This window comes from Heloderma suspectum, chromosome 3, assembly GCF_057233095.1.
Source record: "Heloderma suspectum isolate Gila_16-S chromosome 3, 16-S_ref, whole genome shotgun sequence".
Taxonomy (NCBI): domain Eukaryota; kingdom Metazoa; phylum Chordata; class Lepidosauria; order Squamata; family Helodermatidae; genus Heloderma; species Heloderma suspectum.
In genome coordinates, this window is record NC_139460.1 from 182,721,192 (window position 1) to 182,735,473 (window position 14,282).

Here is a 14,282-nt window from a genome sequence, read left to right on the forward strand (position 1 = left end):
GAAGCAATTTGCATATTGTTTACAATAGACACCCTGTGTCCACAGTATTGTTATGTCTGTATTAAGTGTAGCTTAAATACAACCTACCAATGTTTATTATTGTCATAGAGAGATTTTTGAACTGAAATTGTGTATGGTTGTTACTACACCTCATTGCATTCTTAAGAAGCGTCCAATGTTAATTAGAGATCTTGTGTATTTACTTGTATAAGCAAGTTCTGTTGGGTGTACGTATGCCACACATTTACAGTAAAAGATTTATATTTTTAATTCGGAATGTATAATTTTGCCTCTTGCAATATACATCGCCTAGGGGTCCATTGATTTGTTTGGTTGGTGTTTCATACTGTGGGTCCTCCTCCTCCTTGCTTCATATGTAGGCATGGGATTAACATTACCACTAGAAACAACCTTTCAAAATGAACAAAAAATAAGATGTTCATTAATGGAAATTATTTACAAAATCGAATATTTTTGTAAATAATTGGCTGGCTGGGGAATGCTGGCTGAGGAATGCTGGGAGTGTAGGACTTTTTTCTGTCTAAACATGCATAGGACTGTACCCTAAAGGTTCTTAAATTAAATACGGTTGCAGTGCTTACCACTCCTAAATTGAGTCTTTCCCAGTTAAATAATATCTCAATAGCTTTTCCTTCAGATTAGATTTCCCTAAGCTCCACCCCACAAGCAGGAACAGATTTAGGAATTTCCCTAAATTTCCTTACAAACAGGAACAGATGCTGTTTACCAGTCTTCTTCTGCTTCCAGTTCTTTTGACTTCTTCGGGCTTCTAGATGATTCAGAAGTTTCAGGGACTACCTGCTGAAGTTCCCTCTGGTCAGACAGGTAAAATAGCAACCTAAAATATGTTATGTACAACTTGATTTGCTCATAAAACTATCATGTTTGGTATATTAAATTTAAAGTCATAGTTTATTCAGACAATAATAACAAATTTACTAACTGAGTGTACTTTTAATTTAAAAAAAATATAAGGAAAATGTTACGAGCAAACCAAGTTATACATAATATAACTTTAGGAACAGAAAGGCTGCTTTATGTTCCTAAATCAGCCTTCTCCAAGCTGGTGCCCTCCAGATGTTTTGGACTACAATGTCCAGCATTCCTGACCATTGGCCATGCTGCCTGGGGCTGAGGGGAGCTGAAGCCCACAATATCTGGAGGGCACCAGGTCGGGGAAGGCTGTCTTAAAGCAACACAGTAACTTTAGATCTGTGAAGAGTGCTAAAAAAGAAGTATTGCTTATTTTTCAAATTTCTCCCAAATTTCTGTTGTTCTTTTTCTTGGATGGCTGTGGGGGTGGGGGAAACATTTTTTTCCCCATGGCTTCAAAATTCCTGGAAATTTTACATCTCTAGAGAAGACCAAAGCAAAATAGGATTCCACTTTTTACTCTGTCACCTGTTTATGATTTTTCCATATCTAAAGGCACAATCCTAATGAGATAGGCAGCCGCCTCCGAACTCAGAGGCAACTGCCTATCCAAAGCAGGGCAAGAGAAGCATGGAGGGGATCATTCCCTCCATGCTCCTCCTGCCCTGCTTCTTTGGCTAGACAGCCGATTGTGGCTGTCTAGCCGCAGGACCACGGAGGGGGGAAGGAGGCTGCCGTATGACACATAGGATGTGTCATACAGGCAACTATGCAATCCCTGCCCCAGAACGCCCCTAGCCATGGCCTTTTCCAGCTGCTCTGCACTCTTCTTGCAAGTGTGGAGGACAGGGCTGTTCCATACTGCCTCCGAGGCAGCGTGGAAGTAGGGGGAGGTCAGTTCTCCAGGAATCGACCTCAGAGCGCGGGTTACAAGGTCGGTTCCCCGATAACAGGACTTCCTATGGTCGTCTAGCTGCTGTCTAGCGGCCATAGGATTGCTCCCTAAGAGGCAAAAAATACAAGGAACAAGTACATAAATGACTTGAGTTGCTCAATCTTTTGTCCCTCAATGTGCCAATTTATGAACTTTGGTCTTTGGCCAAAATTCATTACTTTTGTTTTAGAATAATTAATTTCTAAATGAGTCTATCTACAATAAATGTGTACAGCACAATCCTATGCATGTCTACTCAGAAGTAAATCCCAGTTAATTCAATGCAGCTTATTCTCAGGAAAGTGTGCGGAAGATTGCAGCCTTAGGGCACAATCCTATGCATATTTAGACAGAAACATGTCTTACAACTCCAAGCATTCCCTAACCAGCCATGCTGACTCAGGAATGCTGGGACTTGTAAGACTTTTTCTGTCTAAATTTCAGTTGATTGTGCCCTCGATAATCAGAAGCCCCTGAACTCAGAGGCTTCCAGTCATCCAATGTAGGGCAGGAGAAGTGGAGGAGGGGACTTCACCTCCCCATCCTCCCACCCTGCATTTTTCACTAGATGGGCTTTTTTGCCCGAAGGCAATGGCATCTCGGAGGGGAAGGGAAGGAGGCTGGAGAAGCCTCAGGACAGCTCATATCTTGGGCTCTTTGGTCTCCTCCCCTCCCTGCCCACCGAAATGCCCCATTTCCCCCCTCTCCAAGGTTGCCTCTCCAGCCTCAGAGAGCAGCTGGTGCAGTGGCTGAGAGGGTGAGAATCTCTGACTCCCTCTTCTGAGGTCAGAGCACTGTCTACGATCTTGGAGGGAGGAATCCCCAGTATCCTATGGCCCCTCAGGCAATGTCTATGGACCATAGGATTGCTCTCTCTGTGCCTTAAACAACCTCTTAAGGCATACAGTATTGAGATGACTTTTGATTAAAAGCATTCTGCTGATGACTAAGGACTGCCAGTACAAATAATTGCTGGGCACATAGTGCCCTCTCCTCCTCTTTTGTCAGTGGTGGAATTCTGCTTGTGCCAAATAGGTTGGCACAATTGCACGCCCCTGGCTCAGAAATGGCAATTTTGCATACCTGTACAAACTTCTTCAAAAGGTGTTAAGCTGTTTGCATGCAAAATTGCAGGTTCTTCGATAAATGAACTCGTTCCAGCCTAGTAATGCATGCCTTAGGAAAGGACATCTCTCTGTGGGAAACTGTGTTCAACTGACATCAAATTAGGGCACAATCCTATTCAGATAGGTGGCAGCCTCCGAACTCGGAGGCAACCGCCTATCCAATGCAGGGCAGGAGAAGCAGGAGGGGATCATTCCCTTCGAGCTTCTCTTGCCCTAAAATTCCGGCTAGACAGCTGATTGCGGCTGTGTAGCCATGGGAGGGCCAACCGGGGGTGGAGGCCGCTGTATGACACACTGGATGTGTCGTACAGGCATTTCCACCCTCCCTGCCCCAGAACGCCCCCAGACATGCTCCTTTTCGGCCGCTCTGCGCTCCTCTTGTGAGCACGGAGCACGGGGCTGTTCTGCACTGCCTCTGAGGCAGCATGGAAGTGGGGGGAGGTCGGTTCCTGGAAAACCAGATATCCTATGGCCGTCTAGCTGCTGTCTAGCAGCCATAGGATTGCTCTTGAAATTAATGTCCGGACTTATAACATATATAAAGAACTTTGTCCAGCAGGTGGCAGAGAAGTGTTTTGCTTTAATAACGCTGAACGGGGTTCCTATCTTGCTTATCCTCTAGGTAGCAACAAAGAGCATCACCTACTGCTTCTGATGTGACTTTCTAAAAAACACAGACGTACTCTCATTGTCAATCATATCAGTGTCTTCAGATCCATGAAAAACTAATGTGAGATTTACTTATTTCAAGAAACCTGTGCATTCCAAATGCACTCCCAGAATTTTGCTACCTCCCAGCCCAAGTCCTCAAAAACAGCAGATGAGGAGGTAGACAGTAGAGGAGGCTCACATAATGTAATGCTCCTCCATACAAATAGATGTCAAATACATATAACAACAGCAGAGAAGGTTATGAATCCCCTAAGGTAAGGCAGGTGGCTACCAGGAAAAAGGCATTTTCTGCTGCAGCCCCCTGGTTGTGGAATGAACTCCCTAGAGAGCTTCGCCTGGCGCCTATGTTGTACTCTTTCTGGTGACAGGTGAAAACTTTTTTATTTTCCCAGGCATTTTTAGCATTCCAGGTTTTTTTAGCTCTGCTGTCTTCAATCTGCTATTGCATTTTAAATATCTGCACTGCTGCTAGGTTTTACCCTGGCTGTATTTTTATTCTGTATTTTTAATCTATTATATTTTATATTGTATTTTCTGTTGTATTTTTGTGGTTTTAATTTTGTGAACCACCCAGAGAGCTTTGGCTATTCAGTGGTATAAAAATGAAATAGATAAATAAATACCAAAAATAAATATTTTTAAAGCCTTGCACATAGGAGATTAGATTCTGGGAGAAGGGTTCTAGTCTACCTTTCTCCATGAAATGCTAGTTTTCTCTGTGCAGGGATTTATTTGTTACTTTTGGCTTTGGTCTTGTGTGATCACTGGAAGTCTGAAGTAGTACAGACCATTCACGGTTTTATCCCCTCAAGTGCTGTTTATGAGAATTGGGCCTGAGAGAGAGAGAGAGAGAGGAGCACAGCTGAGGTTTGTGGGGATGGTCACAGTCTTGGCAGTCCAATTGTACTGGAAATCATGTGCTGAAATAAACCACCTGTGTAATGGCCATTGGACCTGCCCAGCTACAATTTAAAAAATCTGGGAATTGGTGAAGACACAACCTCCCTCCTTCTTTGTCCTTGACATGACTAGTTATTAAAGATATCCTGGGAGATTCATAACCTTCCCTGCTGCTGTTATATGTATTTGACATCCATTTATCAGCAGACAACCTTAACTTTGCATCATTCTGAGCCAACCTTCCTTCCATTCTGCTAGACCAAACAATCAGAATCTTGTCTACATTCTTACTAAAAGTTGTGTGTGAAAGATCTCACCTTGTCTAGAGTCTAGTTTGTTGGCTTTCATTGGTGTGCGTGCGTGCGTGCCTGTGTGTGTGCCTGTGTGGTGTTTTGTTTTGCCTTCTAGATGAATGCATTATATCAACATGGCTATTTTAAGACCTTACCTATGTTTCTAAGAGGAATTTGGTTAAATCTTTGATTCAATGTATCCCTCCTATAGTGAACACATTGGTGTGTATGCATTTTGTCCAAGCGGAGAGTATAAACATTTGCCTGAGGTCACTGCAATCTAAAAATGAGCAGTAAGGAACAGCTTTGAAAGTAGTGCCATCTACTTTCAATCAATCTGAAACTTTTATAGCCCTGTATAGAAAACAAAAAAGTTGAAAGAATTTACTTGTAAAGGAGGGAGCTGGATTGCACCTGTTCGTTCTGCTCTTGACCTCAACACATTGATCAGAGCTTCTGCATAGAACGTACATATATACAAGATGAGTGTATGTAGACTTTCTCTGTGCAAGCACTATCCTTCAAAATTCCAGCTCCCCCTTGACATGTTGAATATTGGTCATCTGCAAAGGCTTTGTGTCACTCATGTGCCCATGACATTTTGTTGCCAGAGGTGGAGCAACAAATGCTGCTCTCCGCTGCCCCAGTCAGGTGTATAGTACCCAAAGCTGGTCACCTAAGACAGAAAATCCCACAAACACCTCTCCCACTCCCTGGTGGTAGAAATGCAACAATAATAAATTAAGGGAGCAATCTTATGCCCCCTAGACAGCATCTTGGGTGGGGACATATAGGATTGTTTGGTTTTTGGGAACCAAGGATGGAACCCGAGGTCCAACCTTGGAGCCCAGAAACCGTGTTCCCCACCCCCTCCCTGTTGTAGCCGGTGCAGTTCTCTCCGTGCTGGCTACGTTTCCGTGCTCAGAAACAGAGAGCAGAGATGGGGAAAAGGGGAAAGGGGGGAGATCCTGGGCGTAGGGAGGGCAGGAGACCATGCAAGCTACTTTACACAGCTTCCAATAGGGTCTCCAGGTTCCTTCTGTCCCCCTCCCCAAAGCCATGCCTAGATGGGCAAAATTGCCTGGCTAGCCAAAATGCAGGGCAGCTGGAGCACAGAGGAGAGGATCCCTTCCGTGCTCCAGCCGCCCTACATAGGATAGTCGGCAGCCTCCAATTTTGGAGGCTAACGACTATCCAGGTAGGATTGCACCCTAAATAACTAACAGTTTGCTGTCCTTTTAATGACACTCAAAACAGCTACCGAAGGCAGCGGATTCATTCTAATGGTAGGGCCATCCTCTTAAATTGGGGTTTTGATTTGCCCTCCCTGTATGAAGAACTATGTACAGATGTTTATAAAGTAGCTTATGATGTCAATACCCAGGCATAGTTCTTTGGAAAGCTGAGAACCAGGACCTTTGGACTGTGCTGAGGGTATTTTACTGGTTTAGACGAATAATGTAGCACCTGGGACTACGGGTTTCTTTTCAGTCTTGACTTTCCCCCATCCCTTCTAAAATCTATGATTGTTTGCTTCAACCATGGTTGTGATAAGTGAGCTGCCATACAGGAATGAAGATTTCCTGTTTTCCTGGAACTGTCATAATGTAATTTTAGCACCCTTAAATATTACAATTAATGTGGCTGAACTGCTCCTCCAGAACTCTATAATGGTTTCTGGTACTGAGTCATGCCAGCTTATCCCTTCTTGCTGACACCGCCCTCTGGCTCAGTGTACACAGAACTGCATTTAGATTTTGGCGACAAATGTATCAATCCAACGTATGGAGGGAAATAGGGTTTCTTTGAACAATGTATCTCAACATTTGAAAGGAAACTGGAGTTCCTTGTATTTGTATGGTGCATTTGTGAGGGAGATGAGTACAGGTACAGCCTAGTCAATGCAGTGAAGTTACACTGTTTTCTCCCCCCTCCCTGACCCTGCTGCCCAATTTGTACCACAAGCACCCTGGCCCACACTCAGTGATTACAGTCAGAACCTAAAGAACTTGCAGGTTATGTGCCCAGGACAGATCCTAACCTCACCACCCTAGAAGTTATAGAAGTTTAATACATTTCACTAGAACTGAAGTAAGGAATTCTCTCTTAAGCACTTGGAGACTGGAGGATTCTGAAATAAAATGGTTAAAAATTATTTACTCAGTATCATGTTATTGATCACAGGCATGGACTTGGGCTGTGCCCTTGACTGTGATTGCAGAGGCACATTACTTTGCAGTGTAGCTTTGTGGTAAGGATTTAGTAGCTTTGTGGTACGGATTTATCAATGTCAGAAAGCTCAATACTTTTGTTTTTTGGATGGAGCCAGATTCTTGTAGTGTATGCAGTACAATAATATGGACTCCTTGCCCTTTAGTGCCCAAATGTCCCAGGGCATAGTCTGAAGGCACATGAGGCAGCCACCTTGCTGAAGCAAAGCACATTTGGGTCTGGTCAGTGCTTGGAGGGGAGACTACCTGGGAACCACATATAGCCACCTTGAGTTCCATGATGGAAGAAAGGTGGGATATAAATGTAATAAATAAATATCTCTAAACATTTTTGAGACTGTGCAACCAAAAAACACACATTCTGAATGTATAATAACTTATACAAATCTGCATGAATTTATCTAATTTGCACATTTTATTTTATTGTACTTGTGTGTGTTCTTTCAAAAATATATTTTTTTTATATTCTACTTTTAAAACATTGAGTACTGGAGAAATAGATTGGAGTAATGAAGTTGGTCTGGGAACTATACTGAGTGAAGAGAGATCTCATCCTCTGGTAACTGAAAACTTGTTTTGTAAAAGGGTTTAACAGAAGTTGTCAATAGTATTTCAGATTTATCCCCACATTCACAAACATAAAACATATTTTCTTGTTTTAAGATGAAAGCCAAAAACTTTGGGATTCTGAATACTAGATACTATATTCTACATATTGTCCACATACATTCCTCGATCTCTTGGCTATCACTGTTCAAGCACTGGAAAAACAGGAAAAATTGACAGTTACTGACTATATCATGTGATGTTCTAGCAATCAAGTATGGAATGGCTGTGACCTTCCTTGTGTGGGTGGATTTGTAATATGGGTATTTGAAACCTCCTGGTTATGTAATTACTGGGACCTTGTAAAGGTCAATTCTTTACTGATATGATACTATAGCAAGACACTTTCTGGGTTGCATCATATATGCCAACGCATTCTGTATTGGTGATGATCAACAAATGGGTGTATTGGAGGCAGGCAGCCAGGCCAGGACCAATATTCAGTGACCAGTGGAAGAGGGAAAGAGATAGCCACCACCTTTCCCTTCCATAGAGCCTCATGTGGCGCAGAGTGGTAGGTGGCAGTAATGCAACCGAAACTCTCCCCACGACCTGAGTTCGATCCCAGTGGAAGCCGGGTCTCGGGTAGCCGGCTCAGGTTGACTCAGCCTTCCATCCTTCCAAGGTCCGTAAAATGAGTACCCAGCTTACTGGGGAAAAGGTAGTCACAACTGGGGAAGGCAATGGCAAACCACCCTGCTACAGTCTGCCATGAAAATGCCAGCGCAAGCAGCGACCCTCTAGGAGTCAGTAATGACCCGGTGCTTGCACAGGAGGAACCTTTCCTTTCCTTCCCTTCCATAGTTTAACTACCAAGCATCTCATACTTGATTCTTTGGTTTAGCAAAGTTCACTAATAGGCTAGAACAGCACTTCCTGAAAACCCCAGCTGCTGCTCTGCAGAGAAGTGATGACCAGGGCTCAAATCTAACTCCAGAATTTGCATTTTTAGATGCCTAAGAGGGCAAGTACTTCCCCACTCACAAATTTCTGTAACAGCGCCAAAACAAAAGACAGATGCACAACCGGTACAGTGATGCCACTAACTACTGTATACAGAACAAGGTTTGAATGGCAGCCTACAGGCATACAGCTCTATGCATGCAGGCATCCCATTCAGGCCTTCTGTCAAATGTTAAAAGGTCAGAAGGGTGAAGCCAAGCCAGCAGACATATTGGCATGGAGGGCAGGGCCAGTTGACACAGTTCCACCCCCCGCCCCCCCACACACACATTCACAGCACACATGGAGGGTACTTAGAAAAGGGGCTATATCTCTTTCCATCACTAGATAGCAACATTTGAGGGCTTTGAAGGCAGAGCCTACTTAATTTCTCCACATTAGACTGCTGTTAAACATCTTGGAAAGTGCAGGCACTGAGGGAAGATGTGTGTTTATGGATTTAGCTGCATGGGCTCAAGAGGGGCAAATGTCGCTGCTTGAATGTATACCATAAAAGTGGGTAGAATTGCATGTTACAATGAAACCTATTTTTAGCCCCCACATGTTCATGGAGGCATGCCTTACCTTTGCCTCTCCCTCTCTGTCTATTGTACCTGGCATGAAGTCTGTATTCTATGCAGGATTTGGGGAAAGGAATCTTCTCTGTACATAGATTTCCCTGGGCCTTTATGGTCAGCGTGTGTGTCTGCTGCTCAGTAATGAGCAGTTGTGCAGTTGTTACTCATTTGTTGCATCTGATCCAGACATATTTTCTCAAAGTAACACCTCTGCTGTAGGAATATTGCATTTTCCTAGCATTTACTTTGCAATATTTTGTAAATGTAGGAAAATGCAGTTCCTCCCTGACATGCATTTTATTCAGGCAGCTCAATTCTGTGCATGCTAACTTGGAATGCAACTGTCTCTCAAGTAAGTTTGCATATATGACCACTGCTCTACTATGATAGTTGTTTGGAATATAGATGTGTGAAAGACATGGCTATTGGAAATTCTTTGTGATATCTTTGTGTAGCCTGTGCAATATTGTTTTTTCCTTTGTATCTCAGTGGCTTTCTCTTTCTTTCTTACAGCACAATCAGCAAATATTCTAGTCATTTGAAATTCAGCAGTGTCTGGTGCTTCAAATGTTTTACAAACTGCCAAACTGCCAAAAACATAATGCAATCATGGTACAAAGAATTCTCAGGGCTTTTCAAGGAACATCTAGTTATTACTATCAAAAGAATATCATGTGACGCAAGGCGTATGTCATTTCTCTACTGAGAAACAGACGTCTTGATCCTAGCTTTAACAGGTGCCATCGTCATTTGAAATAGGTCTACAGGAAGTTCCCAGTATTAAAGGGGATTTTTAAAACTGGGTCTCAGTGTTAGCTCCTTCTCCCTCCTGAGCTCCTCCCCCTCTTGCCCCCTCGCTTCCTCCCTAATCCCTGTTTCTTTCCATTATTCCCTTATTTTATTCATGAGACAGCTTGTTATAGGTGTGAAATATTATTTTGTACAGATTTTCTGTTCCCTCTCCTAATTTCTTATTCAAACTTCATAATTTCTAGGTGTGTTTGGATGATGGAGAAAATGCCTCTGCATTTTTCTGGGATAATCTGAGGACATATATAGTAAGAAATGGGTCACATGGGAAAGGCACTACCAGCCCTAGCCTAGTATGTAGTAGGTGGAGGAACCTCTTAAAATGGCCCTGGAGGCCAGTATATTCTGATGGATTCCAGAGGGCTCTGGCGAATGTTCCCAATAGTATGGCTGGTGCTCCTGTTGATGCCCTGGTCATTGTGTGGAACATGGAGATGTTCCAGGTGGTTGACACAGTCATGCTTAAGCACCCTCTCTCTCTTTGCAGAGTCAATGCAGCTCCTTGGTCTACATCTGAGCAGTTCTGTCACCAGGGCTGGACCACAGGGTGCAGCTCTGGGTTCCCATGGTCCAGGGAGAACCCCCAATAGCCCGTGACAGGCAGCAGCTTTTCTACAACAGTGACAATTCCTCCTCCTTTCAACTCACTGGTAAAAGGAAGCACGGTGGCAGGCAGCTGGTCAAAGCTGCAGCCTTGCAGTGTGCCATTTAAAGGAAAGGGTTTTTTTTCATTCTGAACTTGGACCAGGTTGGGGAAGGCAGCCCAGACATCGTACAGTGACAGGTGGGCCAACCTACCACCTTATTGGCCCTGCCTGGGACTGTGTTGCTGCCAGAGAGAAGCCACCCCCCAGCTGGAGCTGAAGTAGGAAAAAAAACCTCCCTTGGGCTAATCACTGCTGATTTGAGCTGCTCTTATCTGCCAAGCTCTGATGCGGGGTGGCAGTGCCCAGTGGCAGCACCCCTGAAGGTGCTGCCACCAAAGGCAGGGTTGCCTAACATTGGTTGATTGGTTGTGTGGCTTCTATGTGTGGGAGTTGGTTGGGTTTTTTGCTTAGGAACCTGTTACGTGCCTGGGAGAGAGGATATGTGGCCAAGATGGGGTACCTGAGGGGGCCCCAATTAGTGTGGTTACGGGTCAAGGGATATATGGTGTTGGGAGGAGGGCTAGCCAGCTTAGTGGAACACAGCCCAGACAGTTAATGGCTGTGCCGTGTTCCGGCCCTCCCCCCATCCACAGGTGTGGTAGTTGCCCTATCAGCCTGCCCTCAGGTCTCCAGATGCTGCTTTTAAATGCCAGATGGGTTCAAAATAAGACCTCCCTCATCCATGATCTAATAGTGGATGAGGGAGCCGATCTGGCATGCATAACTGACACCTGGGTGGGTGAGCAGGGAGGAGTTGGTCTCTCTTGGTTCAGCATCAGGGAAGTCCTGAGGTGGGAGGGCTGCTGTGGTCTATAGGAATTCCATCTCTCTCTGCAGGCTTCTTGTCCATGTGACTAGTGGTCTGGAGTGTTTGCACCTTGTGTTGGGGCAGATTGGGGATTCTGTTGGTGCATGCCACTGTTCAACAGACTCCCTATCTGAGCTGATGGAGGTGGTCTCGGGTGCGCTTTTGCGATCTTCTAGGTGGTTGGTTCTGGTGGATGTCAACATTCACACTGAGGGCACCTTGTTTCAGGTGGCTCAGGATTTCATGGCCTCCATGACAACCATGGGACTGTCCCAACATGTAATTGGCCCAACAAATGTAGCATGGCATACTCTAGACTTGGTTTTCTTGACTGGACATGGAGATGGTGGTCTGAAGGTGGGGGGCTTTGCATCAGTCCCTTTGTCATGGTCAGATAATTGCCTGCTAAGGTTTAGACTTACAGCAGCTTTTCCCCTGTGCAAGGGTGGGGGACCTATTAAAATGGTCTGCCCCCAGAGGCTAATGGATCCAGATGGTTTCCAGAGGACTCTGGGGAGGTTTCTGGCTGATATGGTGAGCTCTCCTGTCAAAGCCCTGGTTGATCTGTGGAATGCAGAAGTGATCTGGGCAGCTGACATGATCACTCCTGAACACCCTCTCCTGAGTAGAGCTCATACTGTTCCATAGTATACCCCGGAGCTGAGAGAGATGAAACAAATTAGATGGCTTGAGTACAGATGGAGAAGAAATCCTAGTGGATGCAATTGAACACTGGTGTGTGCCTATGGTAGAGTATATTCAGGGGCAGTGAGGGTGGCAAAAAAACCATAATCTTGCTGCCTGTATTGAATCTGCTGCCCAGTGGAGGTCTTCAGAATTGTCCAGGGGCTATTACTTTCTGGCTCTAAGGACACTGCAGACCCCTCTGAGACCTGCTGTAATGCATTTGCTAGGCACTTCCAGGATAAAATCTCTTGTATCCACTGGGTCTTAGACTCCAGTGTTATAGCAGATGAATCTGGTGAGGTATCAAGAGCACAGCCTTGTCCTGTTCTCCTGGATGAGTTTCAGTTGGTACAGCTCAAGGACATGGACAAGGTGCTTGGACAGGTTCATGCAGCCACTTCCTTATTGAATCCTTGTCCCTCTTGGCTTATAAAAACTGGCAGGGAAGGAACAGCTGGCTGGGCTAGGGAGGTGATTAATTCCTCATTGTGAGATGGAGTGGTCCTGGGCGACCTCAAAGTGGTGAGGTGGTGAGACCACTCCTGAAGAAACCCTCCCTGAACCCAGAAAATCTTAATAATTTTGGACCAGTGGCAAATGTTCCTTTCCTGGCGAAGGTTCTTGAGCAGGTGATGGCCAACCAGCTCCAGTCACTCTTGGATGAGACTGGTTATCTAGATCCATTTCAGTCGGTGTTCAGGCCAGGTTTTGGCATGGAAGCAGCCTTGGTTGCCCTGTATGTTGACCTCTCCCACACTGGAGGCGTTCAAGACGAGGCTGGACAGCCATCTGTCAGGGATGCTCTGACTTGGATTCCTGCATTGAGCAGGGGGTTGGACTCGATGGCCTTGTAGGCCCCTTCCAACCCTACTATTCTATGATTCTATGTCATGAGAGAGACAGGGGAGTGTGACCCTGTTGATACTCCTAGATCTCTCCATGGCTTTTGATACCATCAACCATGGTATCCTTCTGGGGCAACTGTCTGAGTTGGGAGTGGGAGGCACTGCATTGCAGTGTTTTTGCTCCTACTTGGATGGTCAGTTCCAGAAGGTGGTGCTTGAGGGATATTGCTCGGCCCCATGGATTCTCCAGTATGGGGTTCCACAGGGGTTGGTTTTGTCCCCCATGCTATTTAACATCTACATATTAACCACTGAGTGCGGTCATCTGGAGTTTTGGAGTATATTGGAATACAGCTCTGTTTCTCCTATTAATCTTCTTCAGGTGAGGCTGTGGATGTGCTAAATTGGTGCCTGGCTGCAACAATAGACTGGATAAGGGCTAATAAACTGAAACTCAATTCAGTCAAGACTGAGATGCTGTTGGTGGGTGGTTCTTCTGACCGGATGGAGGGTGCTCAACCTGTTCTGAATGGGGTTGCACTCCCCCGAAGGAGCAGGTTCGTAGCGTACAGGTTCTCCTTGAGCCATCTTTGTCACTTGAGGCTCCGGTGGCCTCAGTGGCATGGAGTGCCTACTACCAACTTTGGTTGGTGGCCCAGCTAGACCCCTATCTGGACAGGGTAACCTGGCTTCAGTTGTCTATGCTCTGGTAACCTCCAAGTTAGATTACTGCAATGCGCTCTACTTGGGGCTGCCTTTGAAGATGGTTCAGAAGTTGCAGCTTCTGCAAAATGCAGCAGCCAGTCTCAAAACGGGGAGCAGTATGTCCGCACATAGAAGACCGACTCTGGCCCGCTTGCACTGGCTGCCTATATGCTTCTGAGCTCAATTCAAGGTGCTGATTTTAACCTATAAAGCCCTACACAGCTTGGGACTGCAACCTGATGGCATGCCTCTCCCGAAATGAACTGATCTGTACATCTGTATCTAAGGCCCTCCTCCAGGTGCCTCCTCTGAGGGAAGCTTGGAAGATAGCAACAAGGGACAGGGCTTTCTCGCCGGTGGCCCCCAATTCTGGAATGAACTCCCCAATGAGGCTTGCCTGGCACCAACGTTGTTACCCTTTTGGTGCGAGGTTAAGACCTTTCTCTTCTCCCAGGCATTTGGCAGCATATGATATATTTTAATTGATCCTGGATTGTCTCATGGTTATGGTTGTCTGATTGAGATTGCTTGCATGAAGTTGTTTTAGATATATGTTCTCTTGTGTAGATTGTCTGTTCATTTTTTTTTTTTAACGTAAATGGC